This window comes from Eumetopias jubatus, unplaced genomic scaffold (assembly GCF_037043125.1).
Source record: "Eumetopias jubatus isolate StellerSeaLion01/CBP00866 unplaced genomic scaffold, mEumJub1_p1.0 scaffold_11, whole genome shotgun sequence".
Taxonomy (NCBI): domain Eukaryota; kingdom Metazoa; phylum Chordata; class Mammalia; order Carnivora; family Otariidae; genus Eumetopias; species Eumetopias jubatus.
The window spans coordinates 8664912-8680242 of record NW_028274817.1 but is presented as its reverse complement, the minus strand read 5'-3'; positions in this window follow the sequence as shown (position 1 = coordinate 8680242).

The window sequence follows — 15331 nt, the reverse complement described above, 5'->3', positions numbered from 1 at the left end:
TCCCCATCTATAAAATTGTGATAATCGCACAATGTACTTCAAGAGCTATTTTAAGGATTAAATGAAGTCATTCAGGTAAAGAGACCTAGCACAGCATCTGAACATAACAGTGCATAAAATTATCAATATAACAATAAGTCCTAGAAAGCTTTATATTCTTATGACAGAATCTGGAGTGTAATTAACTTTCATTTTATCAACAATAATTTCCCTAATATCCCTAATAATGTGAGATGTAAAGACCTCATTGTTCTTCCATTACATCAATACTCATTGGGCCAGGCATGCGGATGGGTCCTGAGGTGAAATAATAGGGAACTAGAGTCCTAACTCTCACAGAGATCACAGTTTTGATAGGGTGCCAGATAAAAGAATGGTTGTGGTGAATACTGGAACTTGGTGCCATTTTCACCCCCTTCTCTACTGGTCCCTAGTAGGAACTAGAAGACTAGAAACTACATTTCCCAAATTCCCTTGCCAGAAGGGTTCAAGGTACAGCTTAGATTCTGCCAATAGGAACCATAATTTGACCTTTGTAAGGCAAAAAAGGAGCGGAATCCACATTACCCTTTCTCTGGAGCAGCAGGCCAACACCTGGGCTTTAAAAGATTTTGTAGCAGCCTAGAGGCATTTCCACAGGAGTAACCAACCTCAATGCTGTGTGGCACTTGTCACCATATTCACCAGTTTCCTGCTGTTGTTTCCTGACCTGAGAGAAGGGGTAAATGGGATTAGGGGAAGCAAGCAGCAACTCCTTAATTCCTGAAAGCTAGAGTTGAACCCAAATCTAGTGGTGGCCTCCTTGACCTTCTTTTGTCCAGCTCTTCCAAATGATTCATAAGCACCTAATTTCCTGTGGTGAATCTCTTTCTTGAAATACTTGCAGTGCTGTCTATTTTCCTGTCCAGCTCTGACTGATATAATAAGCAATTGCAATAGCATACCATAAGGACAAGGTGATCTGGATACACATAATGTGGACACCTCATAGCATCTTTAAGGCACAGGGAAGTTTCTTTGGAAGCAAAATATAGCTTATAAAAGGAACATTAAGTATTCCAGTCTGGCTGAATGCAGAGACAAAGGAGAAGAGTGGTGAAAGATAAGGCTAGAGAAACGGGGGTGGGGGGTGGGGGGATAGATAGTGGTGAGATTGCAGAGGGCATTGTAAGATTCCAGACCACTGGCAGGCGGTAGGGTAAGTGGGACCGAAGGAATTTAAGCAGAGGAATGACAGGATCAGATTTGAGAAAAATCATTCCGCTGCTGCTGTATGGAGAATAGTCTGTATGGCCTAACAACAGAAGCAGCGAACCAGTTGAAGTATTGTGGCAGATCGGGTAAGAGAACATAATGACTTGGACTACAGACATAGAAATAAAGGTGAGGGAAGTAGATAACTTCAAGATATGGTTTTCCTTTAGAATTGGTAAGATTTGCTGATAGATTAAATGTAGTTGGGGAGAGAGATAAAGGAGTCTAGCTTAACACCACTTTCTGGCTTTAGGAACCAGATAGAGGTGTCCTATACCGAAAAGGGGCAAGTTTAAGGAAGCACTCAGTTTAGGGGGAGAAAACCAGACTTGAGTATTGAACATGATAAAGCAGAAGTGCTTTTGAAGCATTCAATTGGAAATAGTGAACCAGCAGTTGGAGGTAGAGGCCTAGAATTCTAAAACAGGCATCAAAGAGGGTGAGCATCTAAATTCAGGAGTCATCAGTATTTAGATGGTAAATGAAATGCACTACATATCTGAGATAGCCTAGAGAAGACGTGAAAAGTAAGAATAAAAGAGAGCTCAGTAGAGATGTCTGAGGAACTTCAAATTTAGGGGTTTCAAAAAGAATATGATAAACTGAGCTTAAAGCTATAGAGACACCAAGTATAATAAAGTCTAAAATTGATAAGATAAAATTGATAAGATTTATCAACACGCATGTCATTGATTATCTTAATATTGACTTTTCTTGGCAAAGTTATGGAAGTAGAAGACAGACTTTAGCAAGTTGAACACAGAGGAAGAGAGGAAATAGAGTCAGAGTGAAGGAAACTGAAGAATTCTAGCTAAGAGGAATCACACAAAGAGGACTATGGCTGGAGGGGGTCAGGGAGTGAAGGGAGGTTTTTGCAGATCTGAGTTTAAATGCTAACGAGTGGCAGCCAGTTGTGAGGTTGAAGATAGAGAAGAGAGAGGGGATGACTGAGTAAATAGACAAAGAAATGAGGAGGGAGTAGAATCTAGAATACTGATGCAAGATTGGCCTCACACTAGATAAGAGCTTTAAGAAAGGATGCATGTAATTATAGATGTCTCTTGGTAAGGTGACAGAATATTGGAGAAATTACTACTAATAGCTTCTGCTTTTATTGAGAAGTAGCAGGCTACTGAATCTATTGAGAGTAAGGAGAGAGGCAGCAGAGTTTTGAGGAGAGTAGTTTGAATTGGCCACACTTTAGAATTTGTCTAAAGGGATAATCAGGAAAACAAAAGGACTGATGGGAAATGTTCAAGGCCTAGTCCAGAATTCAAATCCCAGTGCTTCCTCTTATTACCATGTGGCTGCTAGCATGCTACCTTACTTAGATGAGTCTCAGTTTCTTTATCTGTAAAAGTAATAATAATATCCATTTCACAGGGCTGCCACAAATATTAAATTAGATTAGATTAATAAATGATGTAATGGATATCTGTGCTTGTACCCTCCCAACATCTCCTTTTTTTTTTTTCCTTCTTGTAACAGAAAGAACCCTTCTTTCCTGCTGGAAGTGCATTTCATGAAATTTGAGATGGACTTAACCTGCCTACCTGTGGACTTGTGATCCAGGTCTAGCCAATAACAATACTGACTTCCCTGACCACAGTGATTGGTTCAGATATCTATGTCTATGTTTATCTATAATCCAAACCGAGCCAACTTTTTTTTTTTTTTGAGATTCCCTTTTAAAAGGCACTACATAGAGATATATACATGATGTTTCTAGTGGCCATCTTTGCTACCACATTTCCCAATATAAAGGTCTAACTTCCCTGATACTGAAAGTAATAGAGTAGAAAACTTACCTGTGAAGTGAAGAAAGGCACAAACCTATTTCTTACATTTGAGCATAGAAAGCCATGCCTACAGAAAGATCAACTCGTGGGCTTCTCAACTCCATGAGCCAGTAAATTCTTTTTTTTAACTTATTCTAATTAAGGTTAGTTTTCTGTCACAAACTAAAGAACCCCAGCTACACATAAAGTGCTTAGAAGTAGTGTCTCACACGTGGGTTGAATGAACTACAGGTACTATAATTACTGTAGTAACAGTACTATCAGTATAAAAAACATTTATTTTTTTTTTTTTATCATTTGCCACAGAGAAAAGAGACAGATGCTAGAAGCTTCCTTGGTATAGTTGGACAATGCAAAAAAGGCACAGAGAAAGAGTTGAAGATATTTCCATGCTGCTCTAGCCAGATTTCAATGACACTGGGAAGGATATAATGATATAATACTATTTATGGAAAAAGAAATCCCTTTCAGGCTATACGGACCCTTAATGAACTAATACAACAGACCTACTAACAAATTGAGGAAGGATGCAGTGACTTGATATGGTCAGACAAATGTCAAGGTAAAAAAGGATAACTGAAACAGACAATGTCCTATGAGTAAATATAAAACTCTACCAGTGCTGGTAAGGGTTGATTGGCACAATATGAATTATCCTAGAGAAAGGCTAAATACAGTAGTAAAATAGAACGGCAGGAGTGCCAAGAGCTCTGAATAGGAAGGAAATAGGTACATCTGGAAGACAGTATCAAAGAGAAATGACTGATGGAGCAGTGGGTCTATGTGTGCTCACTATTTATCAGCACTGGTCTTGGCAGGATCCAGGTGCAAGCTGAGTCAGATAATAAAAGTCTAATAGTTGTCTGAAGCTCACTCAAAACATTATAGAGATCACACTGTTAGCTCCCTTCCATTGGATGGCTGTTATTACAATGATTTTTATATAGCAGCAGTAAAATGTAAACAAATAAAATTGGACAAATATAAGTGAGAAATATGAAAGTTAGGAAGAACAATGTGTTGTACAGATAAGTGCTTAATAAATGTTAGCTATTATTATAATCACATGTGTGAAGTAGAAGTTCATGTGTTGTTTTTCAATATGAGCCTTAGGGAATATACTGATTGACATGTGTTTTTGAAAAACAGTAATACAGAGAAAAGTAAGTATTTTCCAAATCTCTAAAGACAAAAAGTCCAAAGAAACATGGTCCAGAGAAACAAAATGAAGAGAAGTATACAAATATAATGTCGAAATCGTACAAATCAAGTGGACCAATCGATGGTTTGTGGTGGTTAGCAGGAGCATTTCTCCCTTCATCTATTTATTCTCCAAAGCTAAACCCAATTCATAATCACAACTACAATAGTAAAAACAATTATTGACTTGAATTCATCTAATTTCACATGAAGTGTCAACAAATATGTTTAGAAAGCTTTGACTTTTATTGATTGGTAAATAATTAAAAACCATGTCTTACTATGTATACACAACTTCAAGATAAGTCTCCTAACTTTTCTTACAACTGGATACTACCTTTGGGGTTTAGAGCCTACCTACTGAAATTCTGGGACGATGAAATTACCATTAAATTACATTAAATTCAAAAGCCCTCATATTTAGGTAAAATATAGAGTTCAACACTATATCATTAAAAAAAAAACCCTAATGGGGGTAAGATGGCAGAGGAGTAGGGGACCCTATTCCAACTGGTCCCCGGAATTGAGCTGGATATCTACCAGACCACTCTGAGCACCCACGAAATCAGCCTGAGATGTAAGAAGATAGATCTGGATCTCTACAAACAGAATATCGCAGGCGGTTGGTTTCGAGGTGTAAAGCGGGGAGCCGTGATTCTGTGGGCAGATATCAGAGGATAAACGGAAGTGGGAGGGAGCCTGGCCATGGGGATCCTACATCGCCGGTGAGTGACAGCCTCCCACGCTGGAGACGGGGCACAGACTCGCAGACTGGTAGCAGCGGGGAAAGGAGTTTAGGGCAGCCCCCCTGACGGAAACCTGGAGCGAGGCTGCACGTGTGAACTGGGAGCAGCTGGCAGTTTTAGAAGCACAAAGGGCAAAGGCATGCTCCGACCTGGAGGCAGGACTGGGAGCACTACGTAGGGGCGCACAACCCAGGCCTCTGCAGTTGATAGTAGCATGGACAGAAACGGAGATGGTGTGGCCTGGAGAGCTCACTGAAGAACAGACTGTGATCTCTGCTCTGAGGCAAAGGGTTGGAAATGGTCTCTTCTGCTCTGACTCTTGGAAAAACGCAGAAAGCCACCAGAGAAAGGCGCCAGAGAACAAAAGCCCCAAAAAACCGGTTCCCACTCAGCCCCTGCCCCCCCACCACAGGGCGGCAGGGCAACTCTGCCCAAACAGGGTTGCCTGAGTAACAGTGTGGCAGGCCCCTCCCTCAGAAGACAGGCTGGGAAAACAAGAGGCCAGCAACCCTAAGGTCCCCAGAAAACAGATGCACCTTGCTTGGGTTCTGGTCAATAATTTGGACTCTATACATTCCCTCAAACACCCATCAACAAAAAGACTAGGAGGAGGGACCCGCAAAATAGGAAAGACTCAGAGATTATGACTTATGCTGCAGATTTACAAATGGATGCAGATATAACCAAGATGTCCGAGATGGAATTCAGGCTAGCAATTGTGAAGACAATAGCTAGAATGGAGAAATCAATTAATGGCAACACAGAGTCTCTAAGGGCAGAAATGAAAGCTGAATTGGCAGAACTTAAAAATGCTATCAATGAGATCCAATCTTATCTAGATAATCTAACAGCTAGGGTAAGTGAGGCAGAAGAAAAAATTAGTGACCTGGAAGACAATTTAATAGATAAAAAGGGAAAAGAGTAGGCCAGGGAAAAACAACTCAGAATCCATTAAAACAGAATCAAGAGAAATAAGTGACACCATGAAGTCTTCCAATGTCAGAATAATTGGAATCCCAGAGGGAGTGGAGAGAGAGAAAGACTAGAAGATATATTTGAGCAAATCGTAGCTGAGAACCTCTCTAATCTGGGGAATGAAACAAATATTCATATCTTAGAGGCAGAGAGGACCCCTCCCAAGATCAAGGAAAAAAGGCCAACACCCCGGCATGTAATAGTAAAACTCACAAATCTTAGAATCAAGGAAACCATCTTAAGGGCAGTTAGGGGGAAGAGATTCCTTACATACAGAGGGAGGAACATCAGAATAACATCAGACCTATCCACAGAGACCTGGCAAGCCAGAAAGGCCTGGCAAGAGATATTCAGGGTACTAAATGAGAAGAACATGCAGCCAAGAATACTTTATCCAGCAAGGCTGTCATTTAGAATGGATGGAGAGATGCAGAGCCTCCACGACCGGCAGAAACTGAAAGAATATGTGATCACTAAGCCAGCCCTGCAAGAAATATTAAGGGGGGTTCTATAAAAGGAGAAAGAGCCCAAGAGTGATATACAACAGAAATTTACAGGGACAATCTATAAAAACAACGTCTTCACAGACAACATGATGACAATTAATTCATATCTTTCAATAATCAGTCTCAACGTGAACGGCCTAAATGTTCCCATCTAATGGCACAGGGTTGCAGATTGGATAAAAAGACAGGACCCATCCATATGCTGTCTACAAGAGACTCATTTTGAACCTAAAGATACATCCAGACTGAAAGTGAAGGGATGGAGATCCATCTTCCATGCCAGCGGACCTCAAAAGAAAACTGGGGTAGCAGTTCTTATACTAGACAAATTAGATTTTAAGCTAAAGTCTGTAGTTAGAGACACAGAAGGACACTATATCATTCTTAAAGGGTCTCTCCAACAAGAAAATCTAACAACTGTAAATATCTATGCCCCCAACATGGGAGTAGCCATCTACATAAGCCAACTGTTAACCAAAACAAAGAGTCATATTGATAACAATACGTTAATTGTAGGAGACCTCAATAATCCACTCTCAGCAATGGACAGATCATCTAAGCAGAAAATCAATAAAGAAACAAGAGTTTTGAATGACAGACTGGACTAGATGGACCTCATAGATCTATATAGAACATTCCAACCTAAAACAACAGAATACTCATTTTTCTTGAACAACATAGAACTTTCTCCAGAATAGACCACATACTGGGTCACAAATCAGGGCTCAACCGATACCAAAAGATTGAGATTATTGCCTGCATATTCTCAGACCATGATGCTTTAAAACTGGAACTCAATCAAAAGAAAAAATTTGTCAGAAATTCAAACACTTGGAAGCTAAAGTCCACTCTGCTCAAGAATGTTTGGGTCAACCAGGAAAACAAAGAAGAACTTAAACAATTCATGGAAAACAATGAGAACGAAAACACATCAGTCCAAAACTTTTGGCATACTGCAAAGGCGGTCCTAAGGGAGAAATACAGAGCCATCCAAGCCTCGCTCAAAAAAAATAGAAAAATCCCAAATTCACCAACTAACTCTACACCTTAAAGAACTAGAGAAAAAGCAACAAACGATGCCTAAGCCACGCATCAGAAGAGAAATAATTAAGATTAGAGCAGAGATCAATGAATTAGAAATCAGAAACACAGTAGATAAGATCAATGAAACTAGAAGTTGATTCTTTGAAAAAATTAATAAGATCGTTAAACCACTGGCCAGACTTATCCAAAAGAAAAGAGAAAGGACCCAAATTAATAAAATTATGAATGAAAGGGGAGAGATCACGACTAACACAAAGGAAATAGAAACGATTATTAGAAATTATTATCAACAACTATATGCCAATAAACTGAGCAATATGGATGAAATGGAGGCCTTCCTGGAAACCTATAAGCTGCCAAGACTGAAACATGAAGAAATTGACAACCTGAATAGGCCAATAAGCAGTAACGAGATTGAAGCAGTGATCAAAAACCTCCCCAAAAACAAGTGTCCAGGGCCTGATGGATTCTCTGGGGAATTCTACCAAACATTCAAAGAAGAAATAATACCTGTTCTCCTGAAGCTGTTTCAAGAAATAGAAACAGAAGAAAAACTTCCAAACTCATTCTATGAAGTCAGCATTACCTTAAATCCCAAACCAGGCAAAGACTCCATCAAAAAGGAGAATTTCAGACTGATATCCCTGATGAATATGGATTCCAAAATCCTCAACAAAATCCTAGCTAAGAGGATCCAACAATACATTACAAGGATCATCCACCACGACCAAGTGCGATTTATCCCCGGATGCAAGGGTGGTTCAACATTCGCAAATCAATCACTGTGATAGAACACATTAATAAGAGGAGAGAGAAGAACCACATGGTCCTCTCAGTTGATGCAGAAAAAGATTTGACAAAATACAGCATCCTTTCCTGATTAAAACTCTTCAGAGTATAGGGATAGAGGGAACATTCCTCAAGTTCATAAAATCCATCTATGAAAAACCCACAGCAAATATCATCCTCAATGGGGAAAAGCTGAGAGCCTTTCCCTTAAGATCAGGAACACATCAAGGATGACCACTCTCGCCACTATTGTTCAACATAGTACTAGAAGTCCTAGCAACAGCAATCAGACAACAAAAAGAAATAAAAGGTATTCAAATTGGCAAAGAAGAAGTCAAACTCTCTTTTCGCAGACGACATGATACTTTATGTGGAAAACCCAAATGGCTCCACCCCCAAATTACTAGAAGTCATCCAGCAATTCAGTAATGTGGCAGGATACAAAATCAATGCACAGAAATCAGTTGCTTTCTTATACACTAACAACGCAACTGTAGAAAGAGAAATTGGAGAAACGACTCCATTCACAATAGTAACAAATACCATAAGATACCTTGGATAGAATAAACCTAACCAAAGAGGTAAAGGATCTGTACTCTAGGAACTACAGAACACTCATGAAAGAAATTGAAGAAGACACGAAAAGATGGAAAAATATTCCATGCTCATGGATCAGAAGTATAAATATTGTTAAAATGTCTATGCTACCCAGAGCAATCTATACCTTCAATGCCATCCTGATCAAAATTCCAACGACATTTTTCAAAGTGCTGGAACAAACAATCCTAAAATTTGTATGGAATCAGAAAAGACCTCGAATCGACAAGGAAATGTTGAAAAAGAAAAACAAAGCTGGGGGCATCACGTTGCCCGATTTCAAACTATATTACAAAGCTGTGGTCACCAAGACAGCATGGTACTGGCACAAAAACAGACATCTAGACCAATGGAACAGAATTGAGAACCCAGATATGGACCCTCAACTCTATGGTCAAGTAATCTTTAACAAAGCAGGAAAAAACATGCAATGGAAAAAAGACAGTCTTTTCAATGAATGGTGCTGGGAAAATTGGACAGCCACATGCAGAAGAATGAAACTTGACCATTCTCTAACACCCTGCACAAAGATAAACTCAAAATGGGTGAAAGACCTCAATGTGAGACAGGAATCCAACAAAATCCTAGAGGAGAACATAGGCAGTAACGTCTTTGACATTGGCCACAGCAACTTCTTTCAAGATACACCTCCAAAAGCTAGTGAATGAAAAGCAAAAATGAACTTTTGGGACTTCATCAAGATAAAAAGCTTCTGCACAGCCAAGGAAACAGTCAACAAAACAAGGAGGCAACCCACAGAATGGGAGAAGATATTTGCAAACGACACTACAGATAAAGGGCTGGTATCCAAGATCTATAAAGAACTTCTCAAACTCAACACCCAAATAACAAATAATCAAGTCAAAAATGGGCAGAAGATATGAAAAGACACTCCCCCGAAGAAGACATACAAAGGGCTAACAGACACATGAAAAAATGTTCATCATCATTAGCCATCAGGGAAATTCAAATCAAAACCACATTGAGATACCACCTTATACCAGTTAGATTGGCAAAAATGGACAAGGAAAGAAACAACAAATGTTGGAGAGGTTGTAGAGAAAGAGGAACCCTCTCACATTGTTGGTGGGAATGCAGGTTGGTACAGCCACTTTGGAAAACAGTGTGGAGGTTCCTCAAAAATTTAAGAATAGAGCTACTCGGGCACCTGGGTGGCTCAGTTGGTTAAGCGACTGCCTTCGGCTCAGGTCATGATCCTGGAGTCCCGGAATCAAGTCCTGCATCGGGCTCCCTGCTCAGCAGGGAGTCTTCTTCTCCCTCTGACCCTCCCCCCTCTCATGTGCTCTCTCTCTCACTCTTTCTCTCAAATAAATAAATAAAATCTTTAAAAATAGAGCTACCTTATGACCCAGCAATTGCACTCCTGGGTATTTACCCCAAAGACACAGACGTAGTGAAAAGAAGGGGCACATGCACCCCAATGTTCACAGCAGCAATGTCCTCAGTAGTCAAATTGTCGAAAGAGCCGAGATGCCCTTCAACAGATGAATGGATAAAGAAGATGTGGTCCATATATACAATGGAATATGACTCAGCCATCAGAAGGGATGAATACCCAACTTTTACATCCACATGGATGGGACTGGAGGAGATGATGCTAAGTGAAATAAGTCAAGCAGAGAAAGTCAATTACCATATGGTTTCACTTATTTGTGGAACGTAAGGAATAGCAGGGAGGACATTAGGAGAAGGAAGGGAAAAATGAAGGGGGAGAAATCAGAGGGAGAGATGAACCATGAGAGACTATGGACTCTGAGTAACAAACAGGGTTTTAGAGGGGAGGGTGGAGGGGGGAGGGGGGAGTGGTTAGCCCGGTGATGGGTATTAAGGAGGGCACATACTGCATGGAGCACTGGGTGTTATACGAAAACAATGGTTCGTGGGTCACCGATCAAAAACTAATGATGTATTGTATGGTGACTATCATAACATAATAAAATTTAAAAAAAAAACCTAATCCAAAAGAAAAAATTTTTCAAATAAATGTTACCAGCAAACACAAAGATAACAAGAGCAAGGATAACAATGTTAACTGAAAACTAAGTTTCAAGTCAAAAGAGAACTGGGAATAAACAGGGTAATTTTTACCCATAAAAGAGAGGAATTTGCCTTTAAATATAGCTTTCGTGATTCCCATAGGCATTGATATAAAGGCTGAATGTACGATTAGTCTGTTGACAAAAGAATTATTTAGGTGCATGTCTTTTTACATTCCCAAAGGTTTTTGATACTGTTTAAATTTTTATCAATTTTTGTTTGATTGTTACTACAGCTAGAGAATGTCTTTGTCCACATTCTGTATTTTTAAAAAAGATTTATTTATTTGAGTCGGGGGAGGAGCAGAGGGGGAGAAAGAGAGAATCCCAAGCTGACTCCATGTTGAGCTTGGAGCCTGACACGGGACTCAATCCCACAACGTGTGAGATCATGACCTGTGCCAAAACCAAGAGTTGGACCCTTCACCAACTGAGCCACTGAGGTGCTCCCACATTCTGCGTTTTTGAAGTTACCAATCTTATGAAATTACTTGTAAAGCTGTTTACTATGTAAGGTTATTTGTATTATCTGTAGAGTACACAGTGTGATATTTCTCCATTCCCTCAATCCTATTAGCTACATAACTCAGATTTTCTGTCTTGACTATTTGATCAGTCAAAAACTGAGAAAGGCATATTGAAGTTTCCCAAAACTTTGTCAGATTTTCCTTTTGTTTCTTTTTTTTGTTTTTTGTTTTTAAATTTAAATTCAATTACTTAACATATAATGTATTATTTGTTTCAGGGGTACAGGTCTGTGATTCGTCAGTTTTATATAATACCCAGTGCTCATTGTTTCTTTTTTTTTTTAAGATTTATTTATTATTTTGACAGAGAGACATAGAGAGAGAAAGGGACTCTGGAGGGCAGGGGCAGAGGAAGAAGGAGAGAGAGAATCTCAAGCAGACTCCCCATTGAGCCCGATGTGGGGCTGGATCTCACCACCCTGAGGATCACAACCTGAGTCGAAATCAGGAGTTGGATGCTTAACCAACTGAGCCATCCAGGTGCCCCAGATTTTCCTCTTGTTTTTAAGAGTCTCTTAATTGTTTGATTTCTGGCTGTGTTGGGGTTTGTTTTTGGTGAATGTGAATCCTTAGATATTAATTCTCCAGGATTAGGTGTTCAGGCACAAAGAGCATGAGGTCTGGAAAAGTACTCAGAGGAAAGATGGGCCATGATCCATGCAGGCAGAGAGCACCGGGAAGGTCTGGAAAGAAGGAACACCAGTGTGTGCAGCTGTCCAGAACAATTTCTTTAAGGCATCTGTCAGTGAGTTCCAGCTGCAGCGAGAAGGATGGGGGAGAAAGGACTGTTGAAAATAATTAAGGGGCCCTATGACAGAAGAAGGAGAATTCAGGAGAGGGGGGACTGTCATGGCTTTTAATTTACTTTAAAATACATCAACATAAATAGTGACATATGTATTTGTTTTTTAAGTTACACTTTGGCCGCAGTCACTAATACTAATTAAAAATTCACACCCCAGATATTTGTCAGCTGATATTCTAATCAGAACACCCTACAGAAGCACTTCAGGTATCTTTAGGAGCAACACCAGAGGCTTGGTTAATTAGCACAACAGAGATTAGAAATGGGGTCTCACTGCTGAAATTAGTTGTATTCAGGATTTGTAGACTGGATACACTATTTTACAGACAATGTGTACATATACTTGAGAAGGGTTTAAGGATTGAATGGGGTCTATATCTTCTCCAGCAGTGACTCTCTGGTCCTGACTCCAGGTCCTACCAGGAACACCATCTCCTCCTTTATCCATCTAGCCCAGGAGGTTAAAGATATTTTCCTATTATTAATCCCTGGGTTGTGACACTATCCTCTCAGCTATTCTATCAGCTATGTAACAGAATTCCTGCATTAAAGTGCCTCAGTTTTAAATAATTATAATGGGTCCTAATTAGATCATTCCTCTAGAATAAAGCTGCATCTGCTTCCAGTGAACTTTTCGGGCAAGATGTGGGCAGAGCATACAAAAGCTCAGGTAAGTGGGACTTTACTAAGTTCACAAAACAGACTGTATGAACAGATTTGTGCTTGTTTGTTAACAGATGTTTAATAAATATTGATGTTTTGGCAGAATTTTGTCCAAGATAAGCTTCCATTATAATCTGGAAGGAAGGCTTTGGGGTGGTAGCTAACCTTCACTTACTTTGAAATATTGCTCTCTATTGTTATCCACCAGAAAGAACCTAAGGGCTGTACATGAACAAACAGGCTTGAGTCAGTTTAAAAATGTTACAGTGACAATGGAACAAGATACTGACCTGGGACTCTGAATTTTCACTGAATAGGAACAGAGCCTGGGGTAATAATAAGTCTGAAAATGGGACCAAATACCTTCAGCAAAACATTAAATCAAGTATGAGGTCTTTCTGAGTGTGGATCCCTACAGGACTGGCTCAAGCTGCATGCCTATGAAGTCAGCCATTGCTGTAGGAGGAATACTAACATAAGAAAAGAACATTCTTCAAATTAAAGCCCATCAACAATGGGTTACTTGTGAAAACAGCACGTGTTCTTAGCCCTGGCTTTGCACAAGGAATGCCATAGAGGATTTGTTTAAAAGAAAACACATTATCAGTCCAGAACTGGGCAGGCTCACCAGGCAGCTGCCTGAAATATCAATCTGTAAGGGATACACTTAGGTATTAGAACATCACAGAGAATGTAAGTAGATGGAGTTTCGTTTACCAAAACTCTGAGACAGGTTACTTTGTACGGTTGAAAAAAATATTTGGAATGCCTCTTATAGTAGGTGGGTGGGTGAGTATGCAATGGACATCTTCAAATAGCAATAAATGGTCACTCAAGCTTTCTATGCAGCATGGGTCCAAATAGCTGCAGAACTTCCTTTAAGAGGAGTAGGACACGTACTTGGGGATCATGACAGTCTTTCCTGGGATAACAGTCATCAGACATTCTTTATCCTTCCCCATGTTCCACTAAATAAATGCTGAAGACATAAAATATCAGTTTTAAGGGGTAAACAATGTATTAGCCCACAAAGGGTCCCACTTGTCTCTCTTTGGCTTTACCTAGGTTCCGCCCTAAAAGACTGCTTCAGTGGGTCTGCAATACTTGCTAGGAACATATGATTTTTAACAAGCTCGCCAAGGTTTATGATGGACAGCAATGTTGGAAATCATTGCTGTGGATATTCATACAGACCCTGGAGCACCACTTCTCTGGGACTTGGTAGAATGGTTCTTACTTGGTAGTTAGTTGGAATAGAGAAGGGTTTCACAGTTTCTTCCAAATTGAATGTTCACTGCTTTCACTAATCCACTACCAATTAATTGAAAGAAAACATATGCTTCAGGCAGATTGGTGCTATTTCCCAGATGTGTTATGTGCATTTCTACCTCCATGATTTTTATCTGTCATTCCCCACCTTTAAATTTCCACCCTCATTTCTTTTCTTTTCACCTTCTATCAAGGCTAACAGCAACTTCCCCCTGTTGCCTTCCAAACCACCCCAGTTCTCACTGACTTCTGCCAAGGGATATATGTGGTCTTCATTATCTATAAAATATGTAGAAACCTTAGCCTACATTAGCTCATACTCTTACGCCTTTATTTATATCCATGGCTCATTATACCAAGTCTCTGGGGACCCTCTTAGGGACAAGCAGTACTTCTGACAGTGCCCCGGTAGGGTAAGTGCTTGATAAACTCAAAGCTTTTTGTTCATTATGTAGAGGTTAGATCAGCATCACTTGCCATACTGACTTTTATTGGAAAAGGCCTCTGCCTCCTCATCTGATAAGTATAGGTAACAATATTCACCTCACAGTTATTGTGGTGCTGCTACGAGAACATGTATGTAAAAAAATAATGCTTCATACATAGTAGCTGACCATAAATGGAAGGTCCCCTTTTTTTTTTCATTTCTTAAAGGCTTGGTTTCAATAGCTGCTTGCTTCTGAGTTTGTTTTTTACAGCTATTGGAAGCTCTTGGATGGCCATGTCAGAGCACAGAGGGACAAAGAGAACACAAGTTACTCAATTTGACGGTAAACAGAGGTTCATGGTTGATCTATAATTTGCTCAGGGTTGGTCTCTGGAGAAATTTATAATCAACAACAGAGGAACCTAATTCTCAATAACATTTAATCATCTTTAACTTGCCTGGGGAGGCCTTAAGACTTAGGTAAGCTTCTTTTTTGGAGCCACATCTATTGAAAACTCATTTCAAACCAATGTAAAATTGTTTTTTATGGCAAGCATCAATGGATTTCACCCATATTCCTTATCATTTGATCGTGACTCTATTTGTTTCTGTGCTATACTGTAAAGAGGCTGGTAATGCAATCAGGGGAGTTATATTATATTCCTGGAACATA